Source organism: Mesoplodon bidens (assembly GCF_964165515.1).
Source record: "Mesoplodon bidens genome assembly, chromosome: 8".
Taxonomy (NCBI): domain Eukaryota; kingdom Metazoa; phylum Chordata; class Mammalia; order Artiodactyla; family Ziphiidae; genus Mesoplodon; species Mesoplodon bidens.
In genome coordinates this window covers 57,232,433-57,251,623 of record NC_138165.1, presented here as the reverse complement: position 1 = coordinate 57,251,623, position 19,191 = coordinate 57,232,433, and positions in this window count along the sequence as shown.

Below are 19,191 nucleotides of genomic sequence, written 5' to 3'. Positions count from 1 at the left end.
CACTGCTAACTTCTCCTTCATACACCTTCCATACATACACTCACATTTCTGGCTCCAGGCTGTTAAAACATATGAAGGCTAAACTATAGGAAAAACAAGCTCAGTTTTCTCTCAGGATCTGAGTTTTTAGACTGTCAGGCACTTCCCAATGTGTGCCCAATGATCCATGATGTGATTCAAACTTGGATTTAGAATCTGAACAGTTACTTAGAATTGGCTTAAAGTCTATGTCTAAAAAAGGTAACAAGGTTAAATTAAGGTACATAGTAAATGTTTTGGCCTTTACCTTCCAATTTAATCCTCAACCAATTGTATGCATACCTTGCCTCTCTTTTGAATGGTAAAAATCATATTCAACTTAATGAGTCAAGCTGATCCTTGGAAAAATGTAAAATGGGAAAAGATTGTCTTCAGGATTCCTCAATTCTCCCTTCAGAGTTTCCATATCTAGTTTTTGGTACCCAATTTCTGGTCTCCCTGTGCTGCCATGGTGGTGTGGTTTCTCTAGGACCCTACCAACAATTCAAATAGGAGGATGGACTCTGAATTATCTGTCCTAGACTTATAGTGATTTTTCTCTCCTCTGAACTCTTGTCAATTTTAAGTAATGGGGCCTGGGAGCTGGGCCCAGAGCATGAGATAAGGGAGAAGCATGCTGACCATGATCAAGTGGACTGTTCTGTCTTCACTGCATGTTGGGGTGAATCCTGTCAATTCAGTTACTTTTAGGATAATCTCATAGCGAAGGATTAGAAATATTTTTAGTTTAGTAACTAGCCAGTTCAGGTTGGGAATTTTAGGGACAATAGGATGAACCCATCAGCAATCATACAATTGCCTACTTCTCAAACAAGCAAATCTATGGCTAATTGCTTAAGGAATATCTACAGAGATGCATTTTCTACCTTTCAGAAGCTGACAGAGTATGGGAGACACTGATTTTACCAATGGTACAAATAGACTGCAGCCCTAGAACATGACAGTGTTTAAAATAAGTGGCAAGAGGAAGTTCAGGATTGAATGGAGTTTGGGAAGAATAGCTATATCCCATTTATATTCAGACAAACCTGTAAGGTATGTCATGAAGAAACAGTGGTGAGCATAAGTAGTCAATCTGATTACTATTGATTTCATTATTAATTATGAAATGATACCCTATGTTATGGAATCTTTCACTTATTCATTTGTTCAGGAATAACTATTCATTGAACAAGCAAGTATTGAGAACTTAGTATTTATGAAGCACAATACCTTAATTAGGCTAAGGATGAATCAAACATCTGAAGTATTTAACTGATGAAAAAATGAAGAAAAGTCAAAATCATGTTTTGTTTTTTCCCTAAATAGAACAAATGTAAAAGATCTTATGTAATATACAGTGATTTTAGCCTGATTCCTTTTTTTTTTTACATGGTCAGGATCTAGGGGTTAAATTATTTACCCAAAGACATCTAGTCATAAGAGACTAGAGACTTAATTTTGCAACTGAAACCTGCATATCTCTGTTCCCTTTCTAGTGTACTTTGTACTCTTTCACACTGGCATTAACGTTTATTGATCCTGCTTTTAAACCTTGCGCTTTAGGCTTCACCTCAGGTTCCTTTTATGAGGCCACCCTGAGCTCCAACCTGTGCTCTCAACTCCTTTCCCAAGAAGTAGCCAGTTTATACAGCTCCAGCCTATCAGCGTGGCATATATGCAAACACATAGATAACTAAACAAATGAACAAAATCCCACCATTTTCTTTTCTGAGGAAATCAGGAGACTCATAGTGTGTAGACCTGAGGTTGGAGTTAGGAGGCTTGTGCTCAAAATTTAGTCTGTCTCAGGTGACCTTGGCCAAGTCATGGCAACTCCCTCCTTGAGGCCAGCAACTTGCTTGATTGGCTTTTCACTGATTTCATCTACCTTCTTCATGTTAGGAAGCCACAGTCTAATAGATACTCAGGAACTGAACACTGAACTGTTTCTTAGCTCAAAAGTTTTCTTAGGGCTTTTGAAGAGGGGGCCTATTTTCTGCCAATTATTCTGCTTTAATAAACTCTTCCATCACTTTGGCATAAATCCTCAACTCAAACAAGTAGCTTTACTACTTGGCTGAATCCAGATAAATGGTTGATTGTGATTCTTACTGAAATTCCCAGACTCTTATATGAGATGGCAAATGTACCTTTATGCATATGCTTGTTTTTGAACATAGCAGAAGGTATTTAACTCTCTGTAACAGCTTCAGAATTACCACCTTTGGTGTTTCTCAGTAAATTTATCTTTTGATGGAAAATGTCATTGTCAAAATTCAAAGTTATAATAAGATTCTGCACAAAGCACTCTAAATTACATTTCTTAGAATAACTAGAAAAAGAAAGTATAATTTGGTAGCATTGCAAAGCACGAATTGCAATATTTCAAAGAAAACCATTCTTTTTTTTCAAAACCTGTATGTCTATTAATCCTAGAATTATGATTCATTCCAAGGATATTTTAGCACAAGCTCAAAAATATCATATAATGTTCTGTAATATAATTAGTAATCCAATGAAATATTTTGCTCTAAATTACTTAATAAATGTACTATGTGAGTAATAATATTCTTAAAATGAATTCCAGGACAATTCTTCAGTTTCTTCTTTCACGATAATTGCATGTAGTTCTGCGAAATATATTGGAGATCAAAAGACTGCAGCCTTTATTTTTTTGAATTAGACAGCACACAGGCTAACAATAGTCCCTAATGAAACTGCTAGATGTCGAGGCAGAAAATGATAAAGTTCTCAACTAAAAGCTTCCAGAAATTCAGCTGAATGATAATTCTCAGATTGTGCTGTTTAGCCTCTGTTTTACCACAACTAACAGAGAAGCAGTAGAATCTGATTTCTTTTTCCTCCCATCACTATCAAGTGGCCAGTCTAATCTGTCATTAAATAGATAAACATGTTTCAAGCTTAAATGGCAAAGTCCCATCGAGAATTGATACCCTATTCAATACCAGGAATCTATTAATATTTCTAATAGTCCTTTATTTTTATGGTGATTATTTTGTCTATTCATCCTCTGCGTTCAGTATGGGAGAGATGTAAGCTTTCCTATCTGAAAATCCTCAAAGGAGAGGGGGAAAAACCCCTGTGTCATTATGATGAGAGGCAGTGGGTGTCTTCCTACATGACAGAGAAGGTAAGCATACTTATTTTCTTTCACTTCATAGCTCTAGAGATTTATCTGCTTTGTTTCATGAGGCATCACTACTTATGTAAAAAAGGGTTGCAGTTTGAGGAATTTAGCATAAATACTGGTCAGCTTTTTTCTGGTGACATTTTAGTGCTCATCTTTTAGACATTCCTTTTAATGCTGTCAGTATTTACAACGGAACATCACAAGCATAATTTCACCACTGAAAATCAATTTCATGTAAATGCCATTCTCTCGAAGTGCTGGTGATGAAAGACCCTCCTCCGAAGTCTCCCTCCTTGCCTATTTTGCTGTTTCACTCTGCAGTTTATTATCTGTACCTGCAGCCAGACAGACACTTGGGATAAGGAGAAGACGATCTGGTGTGCCAACTATTCTCAGAAAACCTTTTCTTTAAAATTGCTTATTAATGTTGGAAATGATCATATATAAGAGATTCCTAACATAGACTGAGTCTTTCACTGCTGTTCTCATATGGTCATGCAAAATGCAACGTTGTTCAAGCCCATGTGACCTTACTGTCAAATATTTTCATTTTATTCTACATCATACACGTTCTGTTCCTAGCTGGCCACTCTCCTGACTCTGTGGCATGTAATGCCAATCCCACTTTCTTCTTCCTTTCTTTGCCCTTTCTGTTCCTCTCTAATTTCCCTTCCTTGACAACCGGCTTGGATGAACATTACCTGTCCTCCATTGGCCAGCTCTGCTTTATTCTTCTTTGTGAACCCTCCCAGATCACTCTTAAAGAGTGTCTTATGTTTAACTCTTAACACAATGTCGTTATGTAGGTGGCCTTCCATAAAAGTGAGATAGATCCCAGAGCTCTTACTACCTGTAAGGCAGGATCTGATTATGTGCTAATGATTTTATGCCAGAGTGCTGACTATGAATATCAACCTACAATTTTAAGATAGGAGAGAAGTACAACTTTCTTCATCACTTATAACTAGTGAATTTCTCTTTTGATCATCTCACTGGGCTGGTCAACACACAATCCCAGTGAGGAGTTATACTGTCTCTTTCCCTACAGTTTAGTCCAAATTCTAGAGGACTTGATGCCAAAGCCTTGGGAAAATACTTTGGTTGGGCCATTAGATCCTCATTGCTCTGTGTCAAAACTTGAGTCCGCTAAGACACTCCATGCCTCATTGAGTCCTTGAGCATTCAATTGTAGGGAAGGAAAAATAATTTTTTCTCTACCCTTCTGAGTTCTTGGCTGAGACTCCTGTAATAAAATACAGATTAACAAGAGAAAAACAAGCAGAAGTTTATTTACATATATGTATACCTCACGTCTCCTTGGGAGATACCCAGAAAAAAAATGAGTAACTCCCCAAGGTGCCTTAGAATTGAGGCTTAAATATTATCTTAGTAGGGAAAGGGGAGAGAGGATGAAGGCCTGTTAGGGGAGAGTATTTGAGTTTTAGGGAGGATGAATGGGTCCTTAGAAGAATAGATGGGAAGTATGATAGTTTGTGACAAAGTTTGTCCAGGTATGGTTTCAACATCTCCTCTCTTGTGTTAAAAATCAATCTTCCCTGGTTGATAAAACTCCCAGAGTGGAGATTTATGACAATTGAGTTCCTTTTGAAGGATCTGTCCTTAGGCAGATAAGAGGAGTTCAGAAAAATCCTCTCCCTGCATTTTCTGTTTTTCAAGTGTCTGCAGCTCAAAATAATCAATATACCGAAGCAGCATATTTGGGGGTGGTTAAGCCTTGAACTCCTTCAGTCATATTATGGGGTGGCATATTCAGTTACGCTTCCCATCTAATTAGGGTTCTTGGGAGGTGTCTCTGTATCTTATGAATGTGGCCCTCACAAGGCCATTGCTCCCTCTGCCGTCCTTATGTCACCTTTGGGCATATGGCCTCCATCCTGTGCTCTTGCACCATGAAAAGAGAAGAAATCCTGGTAAGGCTGTGGAAGGCCATGTCTGCCTATGTATCATAGCAGGTGACCATTCATCTCCCAAGTCTTTATCTGGGAAGGAGCCCTGTGTCTTTAACTGAGAAGTGAGGTACAGGTCTTTTGCTTTCTGATCCCATAAGCCTTCCTAGTATTTTTCTATTTTTTGGGCAGGGTATAGGATCCTTTTCTTTGGGATGCATCAATATTTATGCTCTTGTTGGTACCCTTCAGTCTCTTTCTCCCCGTCCTAGTTCTGGGGATTCTATTCTAATCTGAATAGATGAGGGTTGGGAGCAGTTCAGGCTTATTCTTACCTGTGATATTTTGATGAAATCTTTTGTCTGTGTACAAATTTTCTGCCAAAAAAAAAAAATCGTAAAACTAAGAAGAAGTGTATTTTTCTTCTTCTTAATGGTGTCACCTCTTATATGTAAAGTGAAAAGTCATAAACATGTATGCCTAGCTAAATATTTAAATATGGAGGGCAAGCTTGGGAAGAGAAAAGAAATGGTGGAAAATAAGTATAAAATATATAAAGACCTCTCTGACTTAGGGTGCCAAAAATATTCTGATACATTACTTTTTACTCTCATAGTAGCTTGAAAAAGAGGGGCAGTTTAAGATTGTTGGTTGCCCTGTAATGCCTAGAATCAGGATGCACAGAGGTGAGGGATTTGTTAAATTCTTGCTGAATGATTGATTGTTAGACATTTGTGGTTCAATAAATGTAGCTCATTGCTAACTTACTAGAAGACTGTACACTTTGTAATAAGACTTATCTTCTACTGTGTTTCTTAACAAAAAGTTATGCAGAACTAAACAGCAAACCAAGTGTGATGAACTTGTTTGCTATTTGGGGAAATTTATAAGCTCCTGAAATATGTATTCTGCTTGCCGTGTGTGGTGAAATTGAGCTTAAGAAACTTTACATTCAGAAACCATTTCTTTAACCAAGAAAACTGAGGAGTCTTAAAGGAAATGAAAGATTAAAAAATTGAGTAGTCTTGGTTGGGATAAAGCAACAAGATGTGCTCAGGACTTATGTGCAAACCTTGCATAAATGAACTCCTAACATTTTGAATACAGATGTTAGCAAACATTTTTCCCTAGATTTGGGAAACTTCCTTCACAGTTATCAAAAGAAATTTGCTGCGTATAATTGTCATGGGGATTCTGTTCCTCTAATCCTGAAATCAGACACATTTATACCTCTGATAATTAGGCAAGATGGAAATAGATTTTTTTATGCCTTCAGCAAGTTTGAATTTCACTTTTTTGGGCAATGATGTAGTGATTAGGCAGACTTTAATGAGAGGAATGCCTCTGACATTAGCTGAAAATCACGCCTAATGTTAGTGCCTGTTTAATTACTTGACAGTGAACAGCATGATGGCCTCTGAGAGTAGGTATTTAATAAAGACGTTGGTTTTTAATACACTAACATACTTTTCATAGGATTCTTTGATTATGTTGGCTGCTTATTTTAGTTATGGCAGCTTCACTACTAAGTTAGGACTCATTTGCACATTTGATCTCTGCCTTGACCACTTAGGTAAACTTTGTTCCATAGCCAGAAGGCACACCATTTAACACAGGCAGCAGCTCACTACTCCTGCCATTGGCAATCAAGGGCATAGAGAAGGAGAACACAGATAGCTCCAGGCTATTCACCTTCCTACTGCCGAAAAAAATCCTAGATGGAAGTGTAGGGGTGGTGGGCTACTAGGACCTTCAGATAGGAAAGATAATCTGTATTTGTATTAAAGGATTGTAAGTCACTGGTGCACGCATCTTTTTGCTGGGTGTCTGTATCCTAATGTAAAGGCTATATGAGATATTAGACTATTCAACACTAATTCCCTTAGAATTTAGAGAAATGAAAGACAGTTGCAGTCTCAGTCTGACTGAAAAAAGTGTTCTTGTGTGAACTTGACCTTCAAATAATTTCAAGATTTGGATCGTGTCAAGAGCTATGGGCATATTTATTAGTCTAAGTCTTCCCACACCATGCTGTTTTCTGCTTATCATTCAAGCTAATTAGAAAATGCAATACTTGTAGTGGCTTCAGGTAGCATCCTTATGATCGTCTCCTTTTGGGCAGGATTTATGCTCCTGGGTGCAGTGGATGTCATGGAAACCATGGTTCAGAGGTGGGGAGAAAAGGCTCTGACCCTCCTGCTTAATCTGCAAAAGGGGTTTCCCAGCAGGATCTAGCCCTTTCTCATTTTCTCTGTCTTCCTCTCAGTATCAATCCTAGAATCAGTCTTATTATTCAGTTTTTACTTATGTTGAAGATGTGTTTATTTGGAAAGATTTTTCTTCGTATTTTACATTTTTGCAGACATGGTTCAAAATATCCCCTTTTTACAGAATTGTCGCCTCGTTTCCTACAGATAATGACACTTGATGATGGGAGCTTGGCTCAGTGAGGAACTGCTCTGGCAGGGACAGACAGTGTTCGTCTCCACATGTCAGACTGCCCCTGCAGCTCCCACTGAGCTCTGGGATCCCAGCTTAGTTTCTATGTTCTGATCTATAGATATGAAAACCCGTGCATGGAATACAGACGTACATTAACTCCTGTGTTGCCTACAGAATGTTGGATTAGATACCTACCTAAACATTACTGACACCACCTCTAAGGATCCATGAAGCAGAAATATTATCCACAGCTACTTCCCTATGTTCCAGAAAGAAGGAACTCAGTTTTTCTCTCACTGGGCTCAATGATCAGTGTTTGGGAAAACACCTGCCTGGGGCACTGTTTTATTACTGAATAATGTGGGGACAAGTATTTGCCACCATTTCTGGAGTCCAGGTGTGCTTTGCAGTTCTTGTCCCCATAATCCATCCGTCAATCCAAATCAAAATGTATCAAACCCAATTTTCTGGATCATCTAATGTGTATGAAATAATGAGCTGAGGCAAGCTAGCATCTGCTTTAAAGCCTGTATTTGAAGCTATGAACAATTTCCTATACTGTCACCCCTTGGTATCTGTGGGAGAATGGTTTCAGGACCCCCTGCAGGATACCAAAATCCACGGATGCTCAAGTCCCTTATATAAAATGGTGTATTTGCATATAAATTACATACATCTTCCCATGTACTTTAAATCATCTCTAGATTACTTATAATATCTAATACAATGTAAATGCTATGTATATAGGTGTAAACACAATGTAATTCAAGTTTTGCCTTTTTTGGCCTTTCTGGAAATTTTTTTCTCAACATTTTTGATTCTTGGTTGGGTGAATCCACAGATGCGGAAACTGTGGATGTGGAGGACTGACTGTATTTCTTTCCTGCTCCAGGAAATCATAATTTTATGAATCAGTCATATTAAGTATTAGAATTTTTTCTTAGAAGATAAGCTCTAAGAGGTGATGTCTGTGTAGTTCGTTAATATAGAACAGCTTAAAAACTGATTAGAGCGTCTGCTAGAAAGCAACAGAATCCATTTTGATACACTTGTTTTATCTACGCCACACTTCATCTAAATTGTACGCTCAGCTCTACATTGCTTGAAGCTGTAGATGGGCCTCTGCTCCAGACCCTGGAGACGTGGGGCAGGCTTGCAGGGTGGTACGAGCAGAAGATGGTGCTTGGTGTCTATGCTATCCAGACAGCCACATCTCCTTGTGGAAAAGTTTTAACATTCCACAGGAGCCTAACCCTCATTCCTTTTCTTGTGGATATGACAAACATGAATTCCAGGACATTTAAGGGGAAAACAGCCTCAGTTTTGCAGCTCTCCACTGCCTACAGAGGCTAGTGTTACAGCTCTTCAATTTCACTAGAAAAGCAAAGCAGGCAGCAGTTCAGCAGGGAACAGTGACGTAGCTCTTCACCAGGCAACTGGACACTTCCTTAGTGAAGACCCTCACTTTGCTTTCACCTCTTTCAGGGCTAAGCAGTTTTGTTATTTCGTAGTTATTCATATCAGATTACATTTAAGTTGCTTGAGGGGGGCTGGGCATGACCTCTTTTTCTTGGAATCCCCCAGTACTGCCTTGGAAATGATTCTATACATAATGAATACCTGTAGGTTTGATGTTCCTGGGTCACAATGTCAGTTCTCATTGCAAGTACATGCTTTCCTCTGATTGACCTAGATAGTTCATTAAAAACTCAGATTTTCAGGACCTATTACAGGGATTCTGATTGAGATGATTTAGAAGTGGAGCCCCCAAATCTGGGTTTTAATCAAGTAGCTGTGATGGGACTCGTGCAAGGGGTCGTTGGACTGCAATTAGAGAAATGCTGCCCTAGTAAATAAAACTATGCCCTGCCTGGATGGTTGTGAAACAAAAAAGCCATTCCTGCCTGTTGCAAGTTTGGGATAAGGAATTTTTGAAATCTGGTCTGCAGAAAGCCAACTGAACATTAAGAACCGTCACATGAACTAGATGACCATTAAGGTGTACTCCACCTTGGCTATTGTTCTTGACTATGGATCTGTGGTTCAGGTTTTATGCTTCTTCTGTCCTAGAGTCTGATGTTTCTTTTGTTGTTCAGAGGAGATTTATGATTTTGATGGCAAAACTCAAGCTCTTTCACTTGTTTCCTATTCCTGGTGCACATGGCAGAACCCTTCTCACGGTAGCACTCAATAAATGAGTAAAGATAGCAAAAAGAGTGACAGTGATCTCAATTTAGCGAATTATTCTTTTGACCAAAAATCTTGGCAAGTTTCTGGCTCTGTCAAAAACTGCTTGGTCTGCCAGGCAGTTAGAGGAAGAACATGTGGAATTGTCATCATTCAGCTGCACTTTGAGGTGAAAACTCTGCTCCAGTGAAAAATCTGACAATGGAGCTCCATCCAAATATATTAAAAGGCATCAAAAAGAAAGTGTTTTCTCTTGTAATTTTTCCTTTCACTGTTAACTGAACACTTGTCAAATTGATGATGATATATCTTACCAGTTACCTAGAATGCTCTGTACCACTGGAGAAAACAAAATTACTATAATATTTTTGAAGGCTTCTTTACTTTGTAAGATGTATCTGGGGAGCTTATTAAGTTCACTGATAAGCTGGAAGAAATTTAAAAGTACTTCTAAGGGCCTTTTTTTCCCTTTCTCAGACTACTTTTGCAGTTTTAGATAGAGGCATAAATAGATAAAAGGACAGCTTAGCTAAAATAAATAAAAGTTAACATGCATTTTTGAGGAGCATGTGAGGGGAAATGAATCTATTCATTTCCCCATAGCTGGGCTTGTCCTTCCCTAGTGCCCATACTCAATCCTGACTTGGAGCAGGAGGTTCTTAAGGAAAAAACAACTACCTATATTGAGATGTAACCTGTTTCCCTATATTGTTAGACGATCCTTATTATTAAGATTATGTCAATGATGATGGTACCTTATGGATGGGGACAGTTGAAAATTTTTATTGTGGCATATGCTGGGCAAGGAACACAGGCATTTATTTGCTCATTGAATTCTTATAAGAACCTTATGGAGTTAGCACTAACAACATCCTACCTTGTTATTGTCAAGAAAATTAGGAAAGAATACCTTCCCAAGACAATCAGGTAGTCAGGGTTGAAACATTCTAGAAATCTACGGAGGGAATACATTTTTCTCTGCCCTGCATCTGAGCTTGCAGATTTTGATAGAGGCAGGGTTGAGTCCCTGGGGTTCTAGTGAGTTCTAGAAAATTTCTTCCTATTAAACTGGGAAATTGGGGGAGGTAAAAAAATATAGAAGCTTTTTGTTTCCTCGTTTCCTATTGCTATGTGAAGCTATGTTCAGAATCAAAGCAAAAATTGTGTGGAGACCGTGTCCTTACTGAGCCTTCCATGATCACATGGCACTGTGTCTGTTTCTGCACCTGTCTGTCTTCACCTGGCAGTCTAACGGCCATTTTTGACGGTTCCTGATTACTCCTAATACTAAGAAATGAGACATTTCCTGGCTGAAAACCAAAATATCTTCTTTGGGTGATGAAATGAAACCACAGACTTGGTATATGGCTGGACCTCTGGAATCAAATTCCTTTTTGAAGTTTCTGGTGGGCTTCAAATTTGGTTCCAGTTCTAGAACTTGCATCTTTCCATCGAAGGTGGAAAGGCTGGGAAATGTGTGCTCCACTGGCAAGATGCTGCGATTGTTTCTGGCAGCGAAGGAGGATGTAGAGATCAGCAGGGAGATGAGATAAGTATCACTTACCGTTCAGATGCACCTTATAATTGACCTGGAGGAGATTCCTCTCGCAGCTGTAGTTTAAATGAATACGCAGGCATTTTGAAGGGCTTTCTTCCTTGAGGTTGCTTCCAGAGAATCAAAATCTTGTTAGAATTATTCTGGGCACTGATTCAAAGTGTGAAAGGCTAAAATATTGCCAACATGGTAATTTACACAATATAATAGCAGGAGAAAATAAATTATCCACAACTTACAGCAATGCCCTGCGAGCAGAAAGCCTCTTGGAGCACACAAAGATTATATCTACAATATATCAGCAACATAAAGCCCAGGATTATAAGAATCAGATTCAAGTTCTTGAAAAATTAGTGGAAATTCCATTTTGCCATCACTTTAGAAGTTGAAAAGTAATAATAAATGGGCACAGCCAGTGTCGGGGTATGATTGATTGAATTACACATTCCATTCTGTTTGTTATTTAACACCTTATGTCCTCAGTGGGCTTTGCCCTCGTGCTTCTAGTCAAGTATGAAAACTTGGTATCATTCCCATTTTGTCTGCAAGGAAACTGGAGCACTGGAAAGTGGGTTTCTTTTAAGGTCACCTCATTGATCTGAGACAAAGCTGTAATGGACTTGGGAGCTGTCAAATCCCTGTGTCCTGGAGCTGACAAGTGCTGTGGTTTAAGCCAGATTTTCAGAGCCCTGGAAGATCAAAGAATAAAGGCAATTGTATGTGCTGATGAAGGAACTTTTAATTGACATCACCAGCCTTCTTATGAACTTGTTGTTTGCTGGGTTTTGAATAAGATTTTCCTTCACTGTGTAGCTTCTTGGTCATCACTGCTGGGGACATGAAGTTTCCTTGCTGTGATCGATATTATGTGACTGTTAATTCCTAAGAAGATTTTACTTCAGAACGTAGCTTAGCATGATTAAGCAATATGATCCCCAGCTGAATAGTATGTGGAAAGGGCAATTGCATGAGATTTTTATGTAGGATCCAGAAAAGTAGAAGGAGAGAGTTAACAGGGAATAAAGGAAGAAAAGGAGGAAGAGCAAATTGTGTATTTTTAGAAACAGAGACAGTGGACAGGGGAAATATTTTGGTGCAGGGAAGATGTCACAACTACCAGTAAGAGCTGGAATTCATCTTAGATTCTCTGGTTCCATATTGCCCATGTCCAGTCATGGAATCCAACATCCCCACCTGCTCTTCTCTTTTTGTAACTTCTGCTAAATGAAAATGACACACACCATCTATGTTACAGGTATCAAAGGGGGCTTGGCCAGAGAACTGAATAAGTTTCTTTTCCCTTCCATTTACTTTGCTGCAGGAACCTCCTAAATCCCTCTCTAGTGGTGGTCTCTTCCATCCCACTTCTACCCCTGTCCCACCACTACTGGATTAATCATTTTAACTGACCATGTTACTGCCTGGCTGAAAACCTTTGATCACCCTCCCTGGCCTTTACCCCCAGTCTAAAGTCCAATGATTAAAGCTCAAATTCCCACATCCCTTCACGGTTTGCTATCGACCTATCTTTCCTTTGTTAAACCTTCCCTAGCTTGTTTCACAGTTTCTTTCTTTTTTTTTTTTTTTTAGTAGATTAAGTTCATCCAAATGAGTTTCGTTTATTCTGAGACCACTTGACACTAGAAGTGACCAAGTGTCCCTCTCCTCTTAATGCCATAGAAATAAACCTCCAAAGAAACATGAGCTCAGATATGAAATACTACATTTTTTACACATCTGAACTATGCATAGACTAAAATCGTCTACATATAAACATCTTTAGATGTACACATAGAAGTAAATGCACAGGCAGTGATCTACAAGTATTCATACATAGCACACTGATGATGAAAACATTCACCACGTACAGGAAAGTGAATGAAGAGTGCTTCTGATTCTACTGAAATGCATACATGTATTTTTGTATGTTTCAGAAAAAAATAAATGAAAACCTTAAAAGTTTACAGTGAATATTAAGCATCTACTATGTGCTGGCACAGAGCTAGGTACCGAGCAAAGCCTTGCAGGGAGAATCTTGCAGCTCAGCTCATTTCCTCATAGGCTGATGGGTTTGTCATTATGGAAGAAATTTATCTGTGGACCCTCTGATGCTGCTCTAAGTGATAAGATCATGCAAAGTTCCTTTTGCATTTGGTACACAGGTAGGGCTGCTCTCCAGTGTGCTTTCTCTTGTGTCTGTTGAGCTCATCCAAACGGGAGAATGCCCATGTGCATCCCTTCATGTTGCATTTGTAGGGCTTTCCTCCTGGACCCGAGAAAGAAAGGAAGACTTGTCATGCTTCAGGATAGCATGGGACAGGGAAGTTGGAAATGAATGGAGAAGAAAAAGGGGTTAAGCCTGTTGCAGTGGGACAGGGAGAGACAGACAGGAGACTGGAAGGGGTGCATAGGGAAGGAAGAGAAGGAGGGCAGGATGGGCTAGAAGGCTGAGAGGAAAACTGTGAAGGAGGGAGAGGAAGAGAGAAAAATCAGGAGGGGAAGACAGAGGTCAGTGGTGAGTAAAGAAGTTTGAGGAAGGGAGTTATCTGTTGGCCTACAGGAGTTCATGAAGAGAAATCCCAGGAGAGGTAGGGTCAAGACCATCCTAAGGGGTCAAACAAATCCCTCCACTTCTTCCATCATCCCAGGCAGTCAACCACAAAAGGCTGTAGCCGGGTTGCCTCTGGCCCAGAACTAGAGTCTGTTCTTAGGACTGCTTTTTATACCCTTTCAGATTTGCCAACATTTTCTAGGGTCTTCTGGGTCCTAGACTTAGAGGGAGGTGGCAGTGATCTCAAATGATCCCAAAGTTTTGTAAAGGCAGAAATCTTTAGTTATTTTCCTGACACTCCCATCCTTCAGTCTTCACTCACCAGTGTGTTGGCACTGATAGATTCGCAGGTGGGAAGATTTTGAATATGATTTACCACAGTCTTGGTATGTGCAAATATAGGGCTTCAAAATGTCAGAATTCTTCTGCAACGTACATCTCTGAATCTTGAGATTCCAATTCTGCTTTTCTAGGGGTTGTCCTTGGATCAAATGGGAACGAGAAATGTACAGAAATCCAGGATATGGCAATGATGATGAGGAATGTGGCATCATACAGACTCCATGGGGAGTGTCTTCATCAGAGTGTCTTCATCTGACCCCAATAGAGGGTCTGGTCCCCACTGAAGGTCATCTGGGCTTCATTGAGGGTCTGGCATTCACTGGGGCTCTTCATCTGGCCCCCATAGAGGATCTGGTCCTCAATGAAAGTTATTTTGCCTCCATAGAGGCTCTGGTCATCATTGAGGGTTTTCATCTGGCTACCCTCAATGGGAATTGTCATCTTGTTTGCATTGGCGTCTGTTGCTTGGCAATCAGTGATCAATGTCTTTGGGATGTCACTGCCATCTGTCTTCTGGGATGCCACTGTAGAGTTTCTCTCTTGAAAGGAGGTCACCTCGTTCTGGATTGACTCCTTTTGGCTGTCCTCATCATGGGCAGCCAGAGGTACATAGAGCTCTGGCTCTGGTGCAGCTGGAGTTCTTGTGTCATATGTCTCATTGATGTCCTGGAGAAACTCCTCAATGCCCTCAAGTGTTGGAAAGGAAGAATTCGTGGAAGCCTCTTTGCTATTGCCTGATGACTGAACTAGATCTTCAGTAGTAGGATTCTCACTGAGGTCCTGAGGAAATGCCTCAATTTCCTCAATTGTCTGAAAGTAAGAGTCCCTGGGAGGCTTTTTCCTGTTGCCTGATAACAGAATTAGCTCTTCAGTTGTGGGATCCTGATTGGGCTACCCACAAGGCACTTCGGGACACTTTTACAGTCATTTCCCAGGTGCTCAAACTGTTTTATTTCTTGCACCTTTTTCTTATCTTGCATTTCTGTAGGATGCGGTTCTGTATTTCTATTTCTGTACTTATTAAAAACTGCTTTGTATCATGGTTATTTGTCTACCCCCTCTTCCCTGCTGGATTAAAATGTCATTAAGGCTGGGGACTGTGTCTTCACTATTTTTTTGTTTTCCTTCCTGTCACCTTGGCCCAGTACCTGGCATGTTCCTGTGTTCATAGGAACAACTAAATAAGTGAGTGATAAATTGAGCGAATGAAAAAAATGAGTGATATATGAGTTCTAGAGAAATAAAGAAATTTAAGATAAGATCTCTGTACTTTAAAAAGATAAAATTTAGGAGAGCTACGAAGCCCGTATTTTTAAAATGGGAAAAGTTATATTTGTGTAACTTATATATGAAATGTTACATGAATTTTCTAGCACAAATATACTACAAAGTCCAGCTGGAAAAGGAGATCACTCTAAACTGAGATCAGTGACTTTTTAGGGAAGTTGGGACTTAAGTTGACTCAGAAGTTTGCATAGAACTAAGGTAACTTCAGAGGAAACTGTGTTTATTCTATTCTAATGACGTGTTACTTTTTATAATTGATTATGTATATGCATGTTTTTGCAACTGGACTGTTGAATCCGAAGAAAAGAATCTTTTTTTTTCATTGATATGTGCATGCCCTAGTACCTACTGTGTACCTGGCATATAGAACATGCTCAGTAAAAGTTCGATAAATGAGAAAGTTGAGCATTCCAGGAAAGCAATGGGGTGAGCAAAGGAATAGAGATTGGAATTCATATGGAATGTTTAGAAAACTGAGGAGTGTTTCCATTGGTTCCCAAGATAAAATTGGAAAGAAGGGAGCTACATCGTAAAAAAGTATTCTGTTTCTCTAAGAGTTGATTCTTTAATAGTAACCATAGAAGGGCTTTAAAACGAGAAGTGACCTTTCCATGTATGTGTTGGAGAAATACTTCTCTGGCAGCTGTGTATGTGAGAATATAGACTGTGTCATACGTTTGGTTGTGGCATACCTCCCCAAAGCCACTGCCTTACTATTTTGTTGCAGGATTATTCAGCAACTCGTTGATTTCAAGGAAGTCAAACCGAACTCCATGTTTAGGAATAAGCATATAACCTAGTGGTACCCAAGAAAATATTAACTGAAGGCTTGGCAGGGGATTCCCAAAAAATGTTTCCCTCCTACCCCTTCTTACTGCTGCATCCATCTTGGGATCATGACTGGGTGGCCAAAATCATTGTAGAGATGTTGACTCAAGCTCTTAACAACCTTACGGCACTAAGATACTAATAATTGCACACCATTATGGGAGGAAAAGGAACAAATATTTTTTTACATATCATTAGTCCACCTTACTGCTTCTCATTATAAAATAATATTTCCTCTTTCTCTCTTAAAATCCCCCCCCCACACACACACCACACACGGACATGTACAAATTAACATAGATTTAGTGGTAGCCGAGGATATATATATACTGGAGGAGGGGAGAATAAGAATCACTGAAAAGTGCCTTAGCGATACTGTAGTTTAATACCCTAATTGCACAGATAAAGATGCTGAAGTCCAGCAAGGAGAAGGGACTTGCCCATAGTAACACAGCAACAGATTTCTAATCAGAACACATTTCCTTACTCCTAGACCAGGGCTCTTACCTACGTCTTCCCTGTGTAGCTAACCACATGATCTTAAAGATTTATGAAGACATATGATATTTGCCTGGGAAAATTCCTGTTCCATTGTCTGCTTGTGAAAGTTTTAAATTTTGAACCAGAGAGTACAAGTTTCAATAAAAGGCTCAAATAAATAAGCTCAAATAAAAGGCTTGAATTTGAGGATATTTTGTGAATGGGGCAATTTATTTATTTTCTCTGTATCTTGATTTTCTGATCTGTAAAATAGGAATTACAGTAAGACGTAGCTCATAGATTTCTTATAAAAACTACAAGTGAATGTATGTGAAATGCCAAGCATAGTTTCTGGCACAGATTAAGTGCTCAATGAAGGTTAACTCTCACTAACTAACATTTGTTCTTACTGGACCTCAGAATATTGGCCCCAGCCACCATAGGTGGCACTTACTCAGTCCTGTTCTAGTCACCAGAGGCATTACGGATAAAACATGTCAGTAACTGAAAGGAAAAAGTGGTATCACTTTCCAAACATAGAATGTATTGACTTTGTTATTGGAAATGTGGGGAGATAGGGTCTGCAAAACTCAACTGATGGATAAAAAGCAATAGGAAAATGAATGAAAAGCTATTTGAGAGAATAATATTTTTTCAAAACCAATTAGATCAGAATCATAATTAGATGCAATATGATGAGGGCTTGGATGAAAGTTGTTAGTAGGTGAGATGGAAAGAGCAGTTTCGAGAGGTATAATGATGAAAACAAAGACTGGACATGTCAACTTTGTGTACTGTGGAGGATGATGGGGGTGAGAGAACAAAGAACATGTCAAGTTGTAGCTAATCATTAATTTTTCCTGCTTCTATCAGTAATAGTGAACTTTAATGTGGTGTGAGAGATATTATGTATCTTGTATGTACCCGGGGGCATGATTCCAATCATGGTTGTAATTGAACTCAGGGTGAGTGTTACTGTCCTTTTAACATGAGAAGTAAGCCTGGACATTTCACAGCATTTAAAACCAAAGTGAATTAGCCTCCTTTTGGAGGACCATTTCTGGAAAACTCTTGGTAGTCACTTAAGTTTTCCCAGTGATCTTCATGATAGAGGTTAAACAACTTGAGTGGAGTGTTAACATTTCCATCAAGATTTTAAATGCAGGGCCAATAAACTAGCTTCTGAAGGGCCTGAGCTGGACCTGCATGTCTGCCTCTCTGTTTCAGCAGCTTTGGATTCCTCTTTCATCCACAGTTTACAGTGTTAATGTCTTTCAAACCTAGAGTGCTTTGAATGGAGAACTCAGATTGAATATACTGTATGATTTCCCTTCAAAGCCACTGCTGAGAGGATCCTGACCAGAAACTATTGTGATGAGGATTTCTTTTTGTGATGCAGAAAATGATCCACTCAAGCTTACACACACAGATTATTCTTCTGAATTGCTAGGCCCTTCCATTAGAGCTAAAAGATAATTTGGAAGATCTTACCAAATAATAAAGTAGAATATAGAATCTGATTCTCAGCCTAGATTTCTCTCAAATCCTGTATTAATTTGCTAGGGCTGCCATGACAAAATACCACAGGCTGGGTGGCTTAAACAACAGAAATTTGTCTTCTCATAGTTCTGGAGACTGGTAGATCAAGAACAAGGTGTCAGCAGGTTTGGTTTCTTCTTAGACCTTTCTCCATGACTTGCGCTTTCTCTCTGTATTTTCAAATTGCCTTTCCTCTGTGTGGGAGCTCTTGGTGTGTCTGTATATGTTGCCAAATGCAATTGTATTCTGAGGTACTGAGGAGTAGGGCTTCAGCATATGAATTTTGGGTGGACATAAATTAGTCCATAACACTCCACCCTCTGGACCTTCAAAATTCATCATTCTCACATGCAAATACATTCGTCCCTATCCCATCAGCCCAAAAGTCTTAACCCATTCCACCATCAACTCTAAGTCCAAAATGTCATCTGTACATCATCTAAATCAGATATAGGTGAGATTTGAGGTATGATTCATCCTGAGGCAAAATTCCTCTCCACCTTTGAACCTTTGAAGCCAGACAAGTTATTTGCTTCCAAAATACAATTTCAGGGACAGGCATAGGATAGATATTTCAATTTTAAAAGGGAGAAATTGGAAAGAAGAAAGAGGTCATAGGTTTCAGACAGGCCCAAAACACAACAGGGCAAATTTCATTAGATTAAAGGCTTGAAAACTTCGGCTCAGTGCTCTGTTTTCTGGGCCCACCTGGGTAGCAGTATTACCCCTGTAGCTCTGAATGGCAGTCTTTCCCTTGAGGCCCTGAATGGTGGCAGCCTAGCTTGCTGAAACTGAGGTCGTACCCCACCTTACCCCTACCCCAACCCCCAAACCGAGGAGGAGACAGATTTGCCTGATGGACCTATGCCCTCTGGGCTCACGGTGGCAATGACAGCCCTGC